General features: G+C 46.3%; 1 non-coding gene across 1 annotated transcript; it reads left to right on the forward strand.

The window, feature by feature from the left end:
* The first annotated feature begins 1,486 nt into the window (after window positions 1–1,486).
* LOC131921298 (U8 small nucleolar RNA) lies at window positions 1,487–1,599 on the forward strand. The gene has a single exon (XR_009381928.1). It is a non-coding gene; the product is annotated as a U8 small nucleolar RNA (small nucleolar RNA).
* Window positions 1,600–15,280: the final 13,681 nt, after the last annotated feature.

The following is a 15,280-nucleotide window of genomic DNA, read 5'->3' on the forward strand; positions in this document are numbered from 1 at the left end:
TCTGAATTACCTAGAAAGGATACTCTCCATCCTGTTGAGCTGAACGCAGGTTGTGCTGTGTGTTTCAGGTTTCTAGTTTTGGGGGGTGTCATGCATGCTGATGTGGGCTTTAATCATCCAACTTTCAGTTATTTCTGTTCCTGTAACTAACCCCTCACTCATGTTCCTGTAACGTCAATAAAACTCAGTGGTTCAGCAAATCGAACTTTGGTGGCAGCTGTATTTTGGTCCATCATTAGTTTCCTATCTGAGGGAGTATACATTTGTTTACAACTCCCCAGAAGCAGTGTTGAACAGCATCCTCACAGAGGGAACGGTTTCACATGGCACCCTCCTGGAGCCAGGGAGAAAATATAGAAGAGGCCACAGGTCCAATGTCCCTTCAAAAGCAATTAACTAGTTTTGCTCCACTGGGCCCCACATCTTCCACCATCTCCCAGGAGTGCCACAGGCTAGTGACCATAGGATCCAAGGGGATGATAAGGGGACCAACAAAGAGAAGACTTCCAGTAACTCAGGAACTATAAAGGAAAGTCAGAAGAAACACGGGGTAGCATGGTCCTGAGGGTACTGTACATCTGGACAGTGGCCTGCAAGGCCCTGGGATATGCGACTGAGTAACACTGAGTGTGAACTTACAGCCTTCCTAGTTAGATGGCACTTAAGACCACAGTCCCACCATGTACCATGGGCAAGGGAACAGAGGAAACAGAAATTTCTGGCTACATTTTAATTACCTGGGAAAATGAATAGCATTTATTCAGCGTGTGTGAATCAGTTCTCTTCTTCCACCATGCATGTTCCAGGGATCAATCTCAGATAAGCAGGCTTGGCAGCAAGTATCTTTACCCACTGATCCCTCTCACTGGCTCAACGTTAATATTTTTGTTATTTGGGCTAGAGAGATGGCTCAGCAGTTAAGAGCTCTTACTGCTCTTGCAGAAGGCCCAAGTTCAGTTCCCAGTACCCATGACTCATTGCCCCAAACTCCTGCTCCTGGGCAATCTGATGCCCTCTTCTGGCTTTCAGTGACAAATGCACCCAAATACACATCTCACACAAACACATGTACATAACATAATTAAAAATAAAAAGAAATCCTTAAAAATTTTTTTTGTTATTTTAAGTTATAGTCAGCTGGGTGTAGTGGCACATTCTTGCAATCCCAGCACATGGGGGTTAGAGAAAGAAGACTCAGGAGTTTAAAGTCATTAAATAAATATGACTTACCTGGTGTCCCATGGTTTTCCTGATACATCCGGTAACCTTACCCAGCATATGTGAGGCCTTTAAGAAGTTCTAGGATTGGGACTGAAGAGATGGCTCAGAGGTTAGGAGCACTGGATCCTCTTTCAGAGGACCCAGGTTCAATTCCCAGTACCCACGTGGCAGCTCACAACTGTCTGTAACTCCCATTCTAGGAGATCTGATACCTTCACACCAATGCACATAAAGTAAAATTAAATAAAAAAGAGAAGTTCTGGGATCCTCAGCTAGGCAAGTCCTTACCCGTCTCTCCTTTTGGAGGGCAGACAGAGAATGATTACTGGAGGTTTTGTGTAACCAGAACCTATGGCGTCTTGATTGTTTCTATCTGTGTCTCTGATGATCATATTTATTTACAGGGCTGAAGAGAGGACTCCATGGTTAAGAACCTCTTGTAGAGGACCCAGATTCAATTCCCAGCACCTACATTGTGGCTCATGACCACCTGTACTCTAGTTCCAGGGCGTCCAATACTCTCTTCTGACCTCTTCAGACACTAGGTACGCACATGATATTCAGACATACACGTGGGGAAAAGACTCATACATGTTAAAAGCAAACAAACAGCAACAACAAAACAACTGGGTGGTAATGATGCACACCTCTAACCTCAGCACCTGGGAGGCAGAGAGAGGCGGATGGATCTCTGTGAGTTCGAGGCCAGCCTGGTCTACAGAGCGAGATCCAGGACAGCCAGGGCTACACAGAGAAACCTTGTCTCGAAAAACCTAAATAAATAAATAAATAATAAATCTTAAAAAAAAAAAAAAAAGCTCTGGGAGCTGAACCCACCCATAGAGTGAAAAGAATGGGTATTTGGGAAACATCAAAAGTGAATCAGGACACTCAAGAGAGGTCTCATTATAGAATTTGACCTGTGGTTGACTGAATAGTAGCGGTCTTATATCTATACTCAAGGCCTCAAGGGCAGAGGGATGTTTGTATTAGGCCCCAGGCTCTCCTGGCTACTGTGATTTGGAAGCAGTTACGATTGTCAGCTAATGAATCCACACCTCCCAGTACCTGCCTGACAGATGAACACAGCTGTGCAGGGTTGTCTGTGCCTGTAATCCCAACCTGGGAAGTGAAGGCGTGAGAATCAGGAGTTCAAAGTCTACCTTGGCTACATAGCAAATTCAAGGCCAGCCTGAATTTGCTACAGGAGACCCCTGTCCCCAAAATAATAAGACTGTGCTCATGCCAGCCCTGAGCAAGAGAACGCTAATGCAAACCATGGAGATAACCTAAAATATTCTTGCTGTGGCTTAAAATGTAATGAACTGAGGACATTAATTGTAGTAATATATTTTATATAATGTACTGCACCAAATATTATTTTGACCTGTCATTAACATTTTAAAATGATGAATGGGGTACTTTGCAGGCTTTTTCATACTGCCTTTAAAAATTCTCTGAACAAGCCGGGCGGTGGTGGCGCACGCCTTTAATCCCAGCACTCGGGAGGCAGAGCCAGGTGAATCTCTGTGAGTTCGAGGCCAGCCTGGACTACCAAGTGAGTTCCAGGAAAAGGCGCAAAGCTACACAGAGAAACCCTGTCTCGAAAAACCAAAAAAAAAAAAAAAAAAAAAAAAAAATTCTCTGAACAGCCTAGCATGGTATTGAGGACCATCTCTTCTCAGGAAGAGAGACAGGATCAGAAGCTCGGTGTTATCCTCAGTTACATATCGAGTTTAAGGCCAGCCTGGGCTATGTGAGACCCTATGTCTCACCCAATGTGAGACACAGAAACAAACAAACAAATTCTGTGTTCACTTCACACTTACTGTGTTGTTCAATTTAGATTTACATCTAAAGTGCTCACTAGAGGTATCAAACAGAACAGCTCTCTCTCTCTCTCTCTCTCTCTCTCTCTCTCTCTCTCTCTCGTGTGTGTGTGTGTGTGTGTGTGTGTGTGTGTGTGTGTATCTCATATGTTGTCTGTCTGTCTGTCTATGTGGATGTGTCTGTGTTTGTCTGTTTTGAAACATGGTCTCCAGTGGCCTGGTGACCTTCAACTTGCTATGTGACTGAGGCTGGTCTTGATCCTCCTGTGTTTATCTCTCAAGCACTTGGATTGCAGGGATGTGCCCCATGCTTGGATCAGCCTTGAAGCCTGGCATGCGTAGTGTTTACTTACGAAGAAATCTGAGGAGTCAAACAGAAGGCTATTCTTTTTTGAAAATTGTGTCTAATGTTTATGAGTGGGGAACACTTCCTGAACTTCTGGCTGGAGTGTGACTAGACAAAAGTGCATTGATTTCATGGGATAGAAGAGGTTGAGGATGAGCAGATGGGTATGGGGTTGGGAGAAGCTGAGAGAATAAGGGTCCTTGTCCCTTTAAGTCTTCATTGTCAAAATCTCTGGGAGCCAGCCCCCCTGAAGCCAAAGCTGTGTAGACCTTGGCTGCCACCTGGTGGCCTGATGTTAGTGCCAGGGAGTCCCAATGTCACCCACACTTACCGCTTGGGTTCCAGTCTGCTTGTCCCTGCTGTTGAGGGCATGGGCATTCCCCCTAAATGGGATTTCTAGACTTGGAAAAACAAACACCAAGTTATTTGTGCAGTGACCCACGACTACTCAGGAGACTGAGGCAGGAGGATTGCTTGAAAGTTCAATGCCAGACTAAACACATCTCTGTAAAAACTTAAAATAAAAGTTACTGAATTAACTTTGATTTCTAGATTAACAGATATGAATACTCTTTTAGTATAAACTTGTCCCTGGTCAACTGATGTTCTTTGTGAAACTTGAATGTAATTGGACATCTTGTATTTTATTTGGAAATTATACTTCTAGTTCATTTTCAGGGCTCCAAGGGAAAAACATATACTCTGAACTTTCCTGGGGCAGAGGACTAAATGATAAGGGTGCAGTAGTCTCTGAACTACCCTAGGAGCCATACATGGAGAATCAGAGGAGTCTGAGGTCTGGGGGTTGGTGACAGGCCCGAGAGCACTCAGCAAGGACTTAACTAGTTGGGGATTAACTCATACCAACCTAGTCTTGCGGTTCACTGGCCCCTCTTCTGAGGAAGCTGAAGATGGCTTCCCTGGTTCAGTCTCACTTCTGACAGCACACCTGATTTTCCTACCTCTACCTCACAGCCACAAGAAGAGATTAGCTGAGGGTGAGCATGGGGTACTGGCTGTGCCCAGAGAGACCCATCTCCTCCACACCAGGTAAGGAGACTGGAAGAGGAAGTGGTGCTGCCTCCCCACCACTGCCCAGAGCTGGACTTCCTGGGAGCCTGGAACCCCGTCCCCGCACTGAATAGCTGAGAAAACCGAGATCCAGAGAAGGGCGGGGCTCAAGCAGCTGGAAGGTTTCCTGGTCTAGTAGCTTTCCTCTCCAGTGAACGCGTTAGGATCTTAGTCACAAATACCCTGTCCCTGGCTGGCCTAGTTTGATTTGTGTTTCTGCATAAAACACCGTGACCAAAAGCAACTTGGAAAGGGAAAGGTTTATTTGGTGTACACATTCTGATCATAGTCCATCACTGAAGGACATCAGGGCCGGAACCCAAGACAGGAACTCCAAGGCAGAATCGGAAGCAGAGGCCATGGAAGAATGCTGCTCACTGGTTTGCTCTTGGTGGCTTGCTCAGCTTGCTTTTTTATACAGTCCTGAAACCACCTGCCCAGGGGTGGCACCAATCACAGTGGGCTGCCCCCTCTCATGTCAATCATTAACCAAGAAAATGCCCCAGAGACTTGCCTACAGGCCAATCTCATGGAGGCCTTGCCTACAGGCCAATCTGATGGAGGCGGTTTCTCAACTGAGGCTCCCTCTTCCTAGATGACTTGGTTGTGTCAAGTTAACCAAAAAACTAGCCAGCACACACTCTACAGTCTTTTCTTCTTCATTCTTCAACCTTTCTGGTCCTCTAAACCCTTCGGCTCGGTCCTTGGTTCTTCTTGAGGCTTCTCAATGACCTCCTATTAGTCTTGTTCTCCAAGTCACCGTTTCTTTTTGTCTGCCTTCTGGAGAGATTCCAGATGCCTCTGCATGTGCCCTCAGCCCTCACTGCCCCAGCCCCTCACATACCCCACATTCTGTACCTGGCAGGAAAAACACCATTTCAATGAGTTGTTTTGGAGGCTGTAATGGTTTGAATAAGAATGGCCCCCGCCGCCGGGCGGTGGTGGTGCACGCCTTTAATCCCAGCTCGGGAGGCAGAGCCAGGCGGATCTCTGTGAGTTCAAGGCCAGCCTGGGCTACCAAGTGAGTTCCAGGAAAAGGCGCAAAGCTACACAGAGAAACCCTGTCTCGAAAAACCAAAAAAAAAAAAAAAGAATGGCCCCCACAGGTTCAAATTTGAATGCTTAGTCATCCGGGAGTGGCACTACTTGAGAAGGATTAGGACATGTGGTCTTGTCAGAGGAAGTGTGTCACTGCGGGTGTGTGTGTGTGTGTGTGTGTGTGTGTGTGTGTGTGTGTGTTGGGGGGGTGGGTGCTTTGAGGTTTCAAAAGTCCAAGCCAGGCCCAGTGTGTCTCTCTTCTGTTACCTGGGGATCCGAATGTAGAATTCTCAGCTACTTCTCCAGTAGCATGACCTGCCTGAGCCGGTTCATGCTCCCCATTATGATGATAATAAACTAAACCTCTGAAATTGTAAACAAGCCCCAATTAAATACTTTCTTTTATAAAAGTTGCCTTGAACATGGTGTTTCTTCACAGCAATAGAACACGACTGATTAAGACAGAGTTGGTACCAGGACAGACCTGACCCTGCTGCTTGCTAGCAGAATGTGGACTTTGGGACTTTGGGTTAAGAAAGCAGTTGAACGTTTTAAGTGGGGCAAGACTCCACCCAGCTAAGCTTCCAGCTGTGGAAAGGAATTAAAGAAAAGCTTAAGCAGTGAAGGAAACCATCAACAACAGAAAGCTGCTACAAATGTAATTAAAGTAGGTGGCAAAGTTCCAGCCCCAGCCATCAGTAAACTTGGCAGCTTTGGCCCTGTGGTTCATGGATGAGCACCTGTGGGTTGTCATCAGGCAAGAGGGTAGCAGGATGGATGGTGATGGGTTTCTCAAACTGTACTGGAGGGTAGTCCAGGAGTAGGGCCTGGTACTGGGTCACACAGGCATTAGACAGCCAGCATTCTGGTGTTCCTATCCCGTAGGGCAGTGTGAGTATAAGATCCTGACCCAGAGTTCACTTGTTTGTTTTTCATTAGACTAGTGGTAGCTACCACAGCTCTTAGACAGGTGGGCCATTCTGTGGCTACAGGGTCCAATCTTGGACAGGCATGCCGCAGGGCGTTTCCGCGTTTCCAAAGTTTGGGTTAAAACCCCCTTTGCAATGCCCTTTGTTTCATGGACAAACAAAAGGTTTTGATACATCTGAAGCGCTCAGGCTGGACCCCCAAGTCAGAATTGTTTTTAAAGCCTCAAATGCTTTTTGTTTAGTCTCAGTCCAGATTAGGGGACTCAGGGCCCCCTTTGTGGTACCGTATAGAGGCCTGGCTATTTCCACAGACCCGGTATCCAGAGGCAGCAACAGCCAACCACACATATGAACTCTTGAATCTGTCTCTTAGTCTTTGGAGTTGGAATCTGAAGGATGGCAGCGACCGTACTGGGACAGGCTCCTTTTCCCCTCCCCTCAGCCGGGCGCCAAGATAGGTAGCCTCTGGTGTACAAGATTGGGCTTTCTTAGCCGACACTGGAACCCACAGTCTGCAACTCTTGCAGCAGTCCCTCTGTGGACCCTTTATAATCTATTTTAGTTTTAGAAGCTAGAAGGAGGTCATCTACATATTGTAAGAGTGTGGTCCGAGAAACCTCTAATGGAAGGGCAGGAGGTCAGCACTTAGTGCCTCATCACACAGGGTTGGAGAGTTTCTAAATCCTTGGGGCAACATGGTCCTGGGAAGTCACTGGCTGTAAGCTCAGCTCTGGGTTGCTCCTGCAAATGGAAGACTAAAGAATGCATCTTTCAGCTCCAAGACAGTGAACTCTGGAGGAATCAGGCTCATGAGAGTGTATGGATTTGGGACTGTGGGTAGATGGTGTCAACCCTCTTATTCACTTCCCTCAGATCTTGGATGGGTCTACAATCAAAAGCCCCAGGTTTCTTCACAGGCAGCAGAGATGTACTCCAGGGTGACTGGGTGTGTACCAGGATGCCTGTCTCTAAGCCTGGCAATATGGACGGAGTTCCCCTTCTTGCTTCCAGGGTCATCGGGTATGGTTTAATCTGGACAGGGGTAGCTGAACTGGTTAGTTGAACAATTATAGGGACTTGGTGTTGGGCCAGTTCCAAGAGGCTGTTTTTCTGTCCATAGCCCCAGGAATCTTTGAGACAAATCTGAGAGATGTCTAACTGTATCTTTTGATTGGGGGCAGAACTTTCAGCCAAGAGATATTCTTCTGAAAGAGAGCAGGACATCAACATTTTGCTGGCTATCTTAAGCCTCCCTGCGTCTTATCATCATCGGAGAAGGTGACGGTAGCTTTCACCTTATGCAAAAGGTCTCCTCTCAATAGTGGGTAGAGGCAATCACGCATGACCAAGAGTGTGGGTTACTGTCCCCTACCTAGGTTATGGGTTATGGAATGGGTTAGTGGTCCAGGGGTAGTAGGTCATTTTTCCTGTTGCCCCTTGGACAATCTTTTGATCAGTCAATTGGCCGAGGGGCTTCTTAAGGACTGAATATGTCACCCCAATGTCTACTAGGAAGCCAATTGCTTCACTCCCAATTTTAAGTGTTACCCTGGGCTCCTGAGGGCTTAAAGCTTAGGAGCCCTGTGTCCTGTCACTTTTCTAACTTTAGTGCATGTGGGCCTTCTTCTTCTGATGAGGATACTCATTTTCCCAATGGCCTTTCTCCTGGCGGTAGGTACATTGGTCTTTCTTTAATGCTGGCCTCCTTCTTGCCTGTTGCATCTGACTCGTTTATTGCCTGGGTTTTCTTATAAGGCCATTGCTATGGCCCTGGTAAGTCTCTTACCCTTCTGGCTTTCAATTGGTTCTCCGTTGTTAAACAACGTTTGAGCTACTTCCAGCAACTGGGACCTATTCATACCTTCAATCCCTCTAACTTTGTAAATTCTAATATCTGGGGCCGACTGAGTGACAAAGGCAATGTTGACCACCTGCCTGTTCTCTGGTGCTTCTGGGTCTATGGGCATATAAGTACAGGAAGTCTTTAGAAGGCACTCTAGGAATCCAGTGGGATAAACCGAGGCCCCCTGTATGAATTCACTTACTTTTGACAGGTTTGTGGGCTTCTGTCTACTGCTTGGAGCCAAGCCAGGAAAGTCTGAGGTCGATATATAATGCCTCTTTACTTGGTCAGTGTTAGGATCCCAGTGGGGTCGGTTGGACAGAAACGTCCTCAATGCTATAAGTGTTATCAGCCAGAGATCCCCCATCCTGACCCGACAGCTTTCTTAGCTTCCAACAATACGCAGTCCTTTTCTTCTGATATGACCAGGGTTGTGATGATTTTTCTTTGTGTGTTAACAAACAAAGCTTGCCTAGGGATCAAAAAGTTCTTACCACTAGGAAATCCTCAGCCCAAGAGAGAGCTACTTCCTGTATACTCACGCCTATATACCTTTCTGTGCCCTGCATCTTACTTCCTCTCTCCACCCAGCTACATCACTTCCTTTTTCCACCCAGCTCTATCACTTCCTGTCTGTCTGTGTAGACCTGCAGACCTCTATGGTTAACTAGTGCTGGGATTAAAGGCATATGCCACCATGCCTGGCAAAAACATGTATTCTTGAGAAATATCCCAGTGGTAGGGTGCTTGCACAGCATGTACTAGACCCTGGGTTCCATCCATAGCACCACACACACACAAAGTTGAATTCTTTCCTTCAGTCTGCATTATAAATCCAACAACAAAGGAACAGAGGAGTGTAAAATTTGAGCTGAATGGGGCTGGAGAGGTGACTCAGTGGTTAAGAGCACTGGCTGCTCTTCCAGAGAACCCATGTTCAATTTCTATCATCCACATGGTGACTCACAACTATCTGTTATTCCATTTTCAGGGGATCCAACACCCTCTTCCAGCCTCTATGGGCACCAGGCATACATGTAGTGCATAGATATCCATGCAGGCCCACAGTCATACACATAAAATAAAAAATAATTCCAGTACTTGGGAGACAGAGGCAAGTAGATCTCTCTGAGTTCAAGGCCAGCCTGGTCTACAGAGCAAGTTCCAGGACAGCCAAGGCCATACAGAGCAACCCTATCTCAGGGGAAAATAAAATAAATAAAATTTTAAAAATGAAAAAAGTCAAGCTAACTGAGTCAGTATATTTTCAGGTATTTTTTGAGATTTTCATAATGGTTATGTTCTGTGATTTTTTTTTTCTAAAAAGGCAATACTAGCTAAAGAAAGATATCTCTCTCTCCTTCCTTCCCTGCCTCTCCCTGTCTCCCTCAGTCTCTGTTGTCGATATTGTTCTGTTTGCCCAGAAATTTTGTTTTGTTTTGTTGGGAGAGTCGCCATCCTCTGGTTCACTTTTCTCTGTGCTGGGATTACAGACTTGAGCCACATCCTCGGCCCAAGCAGGAAGTTTAAACATTTGATGCTATCATACGTGTGTATGATCATATTCACCTCCCGCTACCCTCTCTCATCCCCCAGCTCTCCTGCTTACCCTCTTCTTCCCAGCTAGCCTCCATCCTACCTTCATGTCCCTCCTCACTTTCTCTCTCAGACCCCATGCAGACAGTCACCCCTGCTGAGTGTTCACAATTGCTGTGTCCACGTTACATACAGAGGACAACAGCCATGCTTTGTCTGTGGTCTTTCCCACCCTAGAGTTCCCACAGCACCTTGTCCTCTCTTTTGTGATGTTTTCTAAGCCTCAGAACAGGTGATACTGATGTCCTGTTTGGGCCAACCACTCAGCAGTCACTTCTTCTCAGCACTTTACACAATCATGAGTTCCCACTGTGACCATGGCCCATTGCCAAAAAAGGCTTCACCAACTAAGGTTGAAAGCTGCACTGTTGTGGGGTATTTACCAGAGAAGACTGCTCAGGACTCAGGTGTAAGCCAATAGAAAGTCTTTATTAGCCGGCCTGGGTTTTTGGAATCTCAGTGTAGCCCCAAACCTTTCTTAGGGTGAGCGTTTAAACACACACAAAAAAAACATGTCCTGGATTGACATAATTCAGTTAATAAGAACAGTTAGCCAGAAGCAGAACTACAGAAGCCAAAAAGCAAGGTTAGTACATTTAAAGCCTTTCCCAGAACTATGGACTGTGATGGATTAGGTCTTTGTTTTAGTTTTGGCAGGTGGTTACTGTCTATCTGCTTAGTTTTACAGCCCGAACGGTACTTCCACCATGGAGTCAGTTGTGCTAAGATCTGGGACCCTATTGCATTCCCCACTGGTCTTAGTGAATGAGTCAAATGATGAATTCATCCTATTTTAGTTTAAGATTCAGGGCCTCGCTGTTAATCCCATCAAAATGAGAATTAAAGGCCCAGCCAGTGCAGATGGCAGAGTAGTTAGCCAGGGGGACCAAGAGAACAGAGACTGGTATCAATTATCTGATTGATGTCTTTGTTTCTTTTTCTTTTTGAGTTTTTCTTCCAGCCATGGCAAGATTTTTTTAATTATCCCTGATCAATTAGCACAGAAACAATAGATTTTCCCCAAAAGCTAGACATAGTTTCCTCTGACTCATGAGAAGTCTAAGTGAAAGAATTATAAACGGCACTGGTGGCGGCACTGGTACCTCAAGGAAAGGTCACAAGCCATGGCCACAACTACGTAGTAGCAGAGCTTTATTAGGAGGAAGTGGGGGAGACAAAAGAGCCAGGCCTGGGAAAGGAGCATGTGCAGAGAGAGGGAAAGATGGTGGGGGGAAAGAGAGAACAGAACAGAGAGAGAGGGTGGAGTCTGAGTCACGGCTCTTTAAAGTGCAAGTGGGCCTACAGAGCTATATCACCAATGCGCTGACTGCGTGACCACACCGCTAGCACGTAGTCATCAGCGCACACTGATGCAAGACACAAGACCCTTGGCTTAACTCCTGAACTGCGCATGTACGGTCATGCAGCTGGAGTGAGAGCAGAATTCTAACACTAAGCCTCTCCAATTTTGTAGGACCATTTCGTGTGTGTGTGTGTGTGTGTGTGTGTGTGTGTGTGTGTGTGTGTGATCATTTCTGTAAGGGAATCTAACTTGGTTTAATATCTTTGGGTCCTGGTCAACCCGTCTACTTAGTTTGGAAAGCGTTAAGAAAAGGCACATTTAGTCAAACCATTGGTACATGTCCACCAAGTAGTTTCAGGGGCTCAGTAATATTGTTGTTGTCCAGATGAATTAACCCATAAGGCAGAATGGCCAGCATCAGAATAAGGAGAAATGCCTAGGTTAAAGGTTTTGGATATAAGAGAAATTTTAGATCCTTGTAACATTAATTTGGGCTGCCCCCAGTCACAGTGAGTTTTGTCAGTCAGTGGGCTGACAGTCTGGTTAGTTCCTAACCCTGTGTAGTACAGGGGCCAGGTGTCTAAGCATAACCGGCAATCCTCCCTGATTTTTTGGCTGGGAATGATTAACTCTATCCCCAGGGTACCTTCCTGCGGCATAGGGTCTGTTTCCCCAGGTTTTTCCTGTTTCCCAAAAGCTGCACTGTTTTTAAAGGATTTTTCAGGAAGCTTCAGTTTTTGCAATGGAAATTCCCTTATTTCTGGCAACTGGGGGGCCCAGCTGCTGGGCATACATAAAATTGTAAACTCTGTATTCTATCACAAAAGGTGATAAATTCCCATGTCTTTCCCTTTTTGTCCATACAGCAGACACTTAAAGTGGGCATCAGTAAGTAAAGATCAAGATGAATCTGGGTGGCTGGTCTGTGGTCACACTAGCTAATACCTTCCCTGCATCTGTCTTCCTTAGTTCCCAGTCCAGGTCTGAGGGCAGTGGGGGCTGACCTCCACATGAATACATGACCCTGTATTCAAACCCATAGTGCAAAACACAATTCAGGAGGAGGTAGAGGGGCAAGGAGTGGCAGGGCCCTGGGCCCAAAGAAACATTAATTTTAATGGGTCCACAAGCTTCTGCTTTCTTGACCTGGGTGTGGTGGATCCATGGTGTAATGCCCCCTACCTTTACTACCGTAGGAGTGGAGAGAATCACCTCTAGGGTCCTTTCCAGGTTAGTTTCAGTGCCCAGTTGGCCATTCACTTGACCCAGATGGTATCACTGGATTCAAACAAGGGGAAACTGGCTGTGGACGCAGAGGTCAGCCGGGTATCTCAGACAGTTTAATGAATCGCCTGTACGGAGAACTGGAGGGTGTGTAGTGAGAACGGCATGCTTAGAGAGTTCTGCCAACTGCTGCTCTCTGAGCCTGGAAGCAGTGGGGAGGTCTTCCAAACATAATCTCAAAGGGGGGTAAATCCCTCCCTATATGGGCTGCAGCAGGCCAAAGCAAAGCAAAGAGGCCTGTCCATCTTTTGCTGGGCTCTAATGAGAGTTTAGTTAGATTTTTTTTAATGTCCTGTTGTTTTGGTTTGGTTTGGTTTTTTGAGAGACAGGGTTTCTCTGTGTATCTCTGGCTGTCCTGGAACTCACTTTGTAGACCAGGTTGGCCTCGAACTCACAGAGATCCACCTGCCTCTGCCTCCTGAGTGCTGGGATTAAAGGTGTGTGCCACCACCACTGCCCAGCTTCCTGTTGTTGTTGTTGATGTTGATATTTACCTGCCTAAAACTCTGAATTCTATCTGCACAATGAAGTTTTCAATCTATGTCTAAAGCTTTAGCTATTGAGAGGTTTTGGCCATGAAAACCAGGCCATTGTCGGACCCCATTGCTGGTGGGGGAGGGCGCAAATCAGGGGACCAGTTCCTGGAGGAGCTTTTTACCTGCTGTTTGAGCAGTTCAGTCTGGGTAGGGAATGCTTCTATCAAGCTGGAAAAGCCATCTATAAAAACTAGCAAGTACTTTTATCCTCCCCACAACAGGCAGGATCTTGGTGAACTCAGTTTTCCCAGAGTTCACCAGGGTGTTGGTCTCCCATTCTGACCCCTTCCTGGGTAAGGGCTCTCTGTTTTGGATTCACTTGCACACAAACCTGGCATCTGGCTGAGACATCCCACGATAAGCTGTCCAGTCTAGGTATAACATACCTTGGTCTGAGCAACTCAGAAAGTTTTGTAAACCCCAGATGAGTGGCCTGGTGAAGGTCAGTTACCAGAGTCCTGCCAGTTGTTTCTGGGAGTGCTGTGGATGGTTGATTGATAAATAAAACACTGATTGGCCAGTAGCCAGGCAGGAAGTATAGGCAGGACTAGCAGAGAGGAGAATTGAGAGAACAGGAAGGGGAGAGGAGGAGACACCAGCCTGCCATCCAGACAGCATCATTCAGAGGCAACAGGTAAAGCCACGGAACACGTGGCGACACATAGATTAACAGAAATGGGCTGAGTATAAGTGTAAGAGCTAGACAGTGGTAGGCCTGAGCTAATGGCCAAGCAGTTTAAGTAATATAAGCATCGGTGTGTTTATTTTATAAGTGGGCTATAAGACTGCCGGGACTTGGCGGGACCCGTAGAGAAAAACTCTAGCTATATGGGAGAATTATCTTCCCTTCTAGCGTCCTCCATCAACCTGTGGGTTTGAGCTGCCCATTTCTTCTTTACCATGGAGTCTCAGGCAGCACTGGATCCTGGGACGTCATCAGAATATTATAGGCCCCACTGGTCTTAGGGCCTTTTGTCAGGCACCCAGGTCAGCACCCCAGGGGGAGAGGACAGCCATTTGTACGGGAAGCCAAATAGCATCTTGGAGGCCAAGATTTTTAATCTCCTTTTTCCCAGCAGAGAGAAGCCGTCTTTCTCTATAGATCCTGCCATGGACATGCCCAGTAGTAAAAACACAGCAACTGACAGTCCATGTAGATGGTGATGAAGCTAGGATACCTGTCTTGGGCCCAAATTGTTTCTGGTAAAGTAATTATTGCAGTTCTCACGTACCTGGTTTCATCTTTCATCTCGTGACAGTCATGGACCTGTGTCATGAGACAAGAGGGTAGCAGAATTGATGGCGGTGGGTTTCTCAAATCGGACTCGAGGGTGGACCAGGAATAGGGCCTGGTACTGGGTCACACAGTCATTAGACAGACCGTGTTCTGATGCTCCTCGGAGGAGGGCCTCAACCATGTCATGGAGTGCTGTGAGTATAAAATTTTGTTTTGGGGGGCTGGAGAGGTGGCTCAGAGGTTAAGAGCACTGGCTGCTTTTCCAGGGGTCCCGAGTTCAATTCCCAGCATCCACATGGTGACTCACAACCATCTATAATTTGATCTGGTGCCCTCTGCTGGCATGTAGGCAGAATAGTGTATACATAATACATAATAAATCTTTAAAATAAAAAAAAGATTTTTTTTTTTTAAGACAGAGTTTCTCTGTGTAGCCCTGGCTGTTCTAGAACTTGCTCTGTAGACCAGGCTGGCCTCAAACTCAGAGATTTACCTGCCTCTAGCTCCTGAGTGCTGGGATTAAAGATGTGTGCCACCACTTTGAGTATAAGATCTTGATCCAGCTGGGCAGTGGTGGTGCATGCCTTTAATCCCAGCACTCAGGAGGCAGAGCCAGGCAGATCTCTGTGAGTTTGAGGCCAGCCTGGTCTACAGAGCGAGATCTAGGACAGGCACCAAAGCTATACAGAGAAACTCTGTATTGAAAAACAAAACAAAACAAAATCTTGATCCAAAGTTAACTTGTTTGCTTTCTTTTATTAAACAAGCAGTTGTGGCCACTGCTCTTGGACAGGTGAGCCATCCTGTGACTATGGGGTCCAATTGTTTGGATAGGTGTTGAGATAATCTTTTTGTACACTGCATAAAGATGTGTCCCTGTTTAACCTCACCTGCCTAAGGCACCTTCTGATTGGTTTAATAAAGAGCTAAACGGCCAATAGCTAGGCAGGAGAGGATAGGCAGGACTTCCAGGGAGAGATAGGAACTCTGGGAAAGAATCTGAAGAGGGAGATTCGACAGTCAGATTCAAAGGAAATTGGATGTAAG

The sequence above is a fragment of the Peromyscus eremicus genome, chromosome 10 (genome assembly GCF_949786415.1).
Source record: "Peromyscus eremicus chromosome 10, PerEre_H2_v1, whole genome shotgun sequence".
NCBI classification, from domain to species: Eukaryota; Metazoa; Chordata; class Mammalia; order Rodentia; family Cricetidae; genus Peromyscus; species Peromyscus eremicus.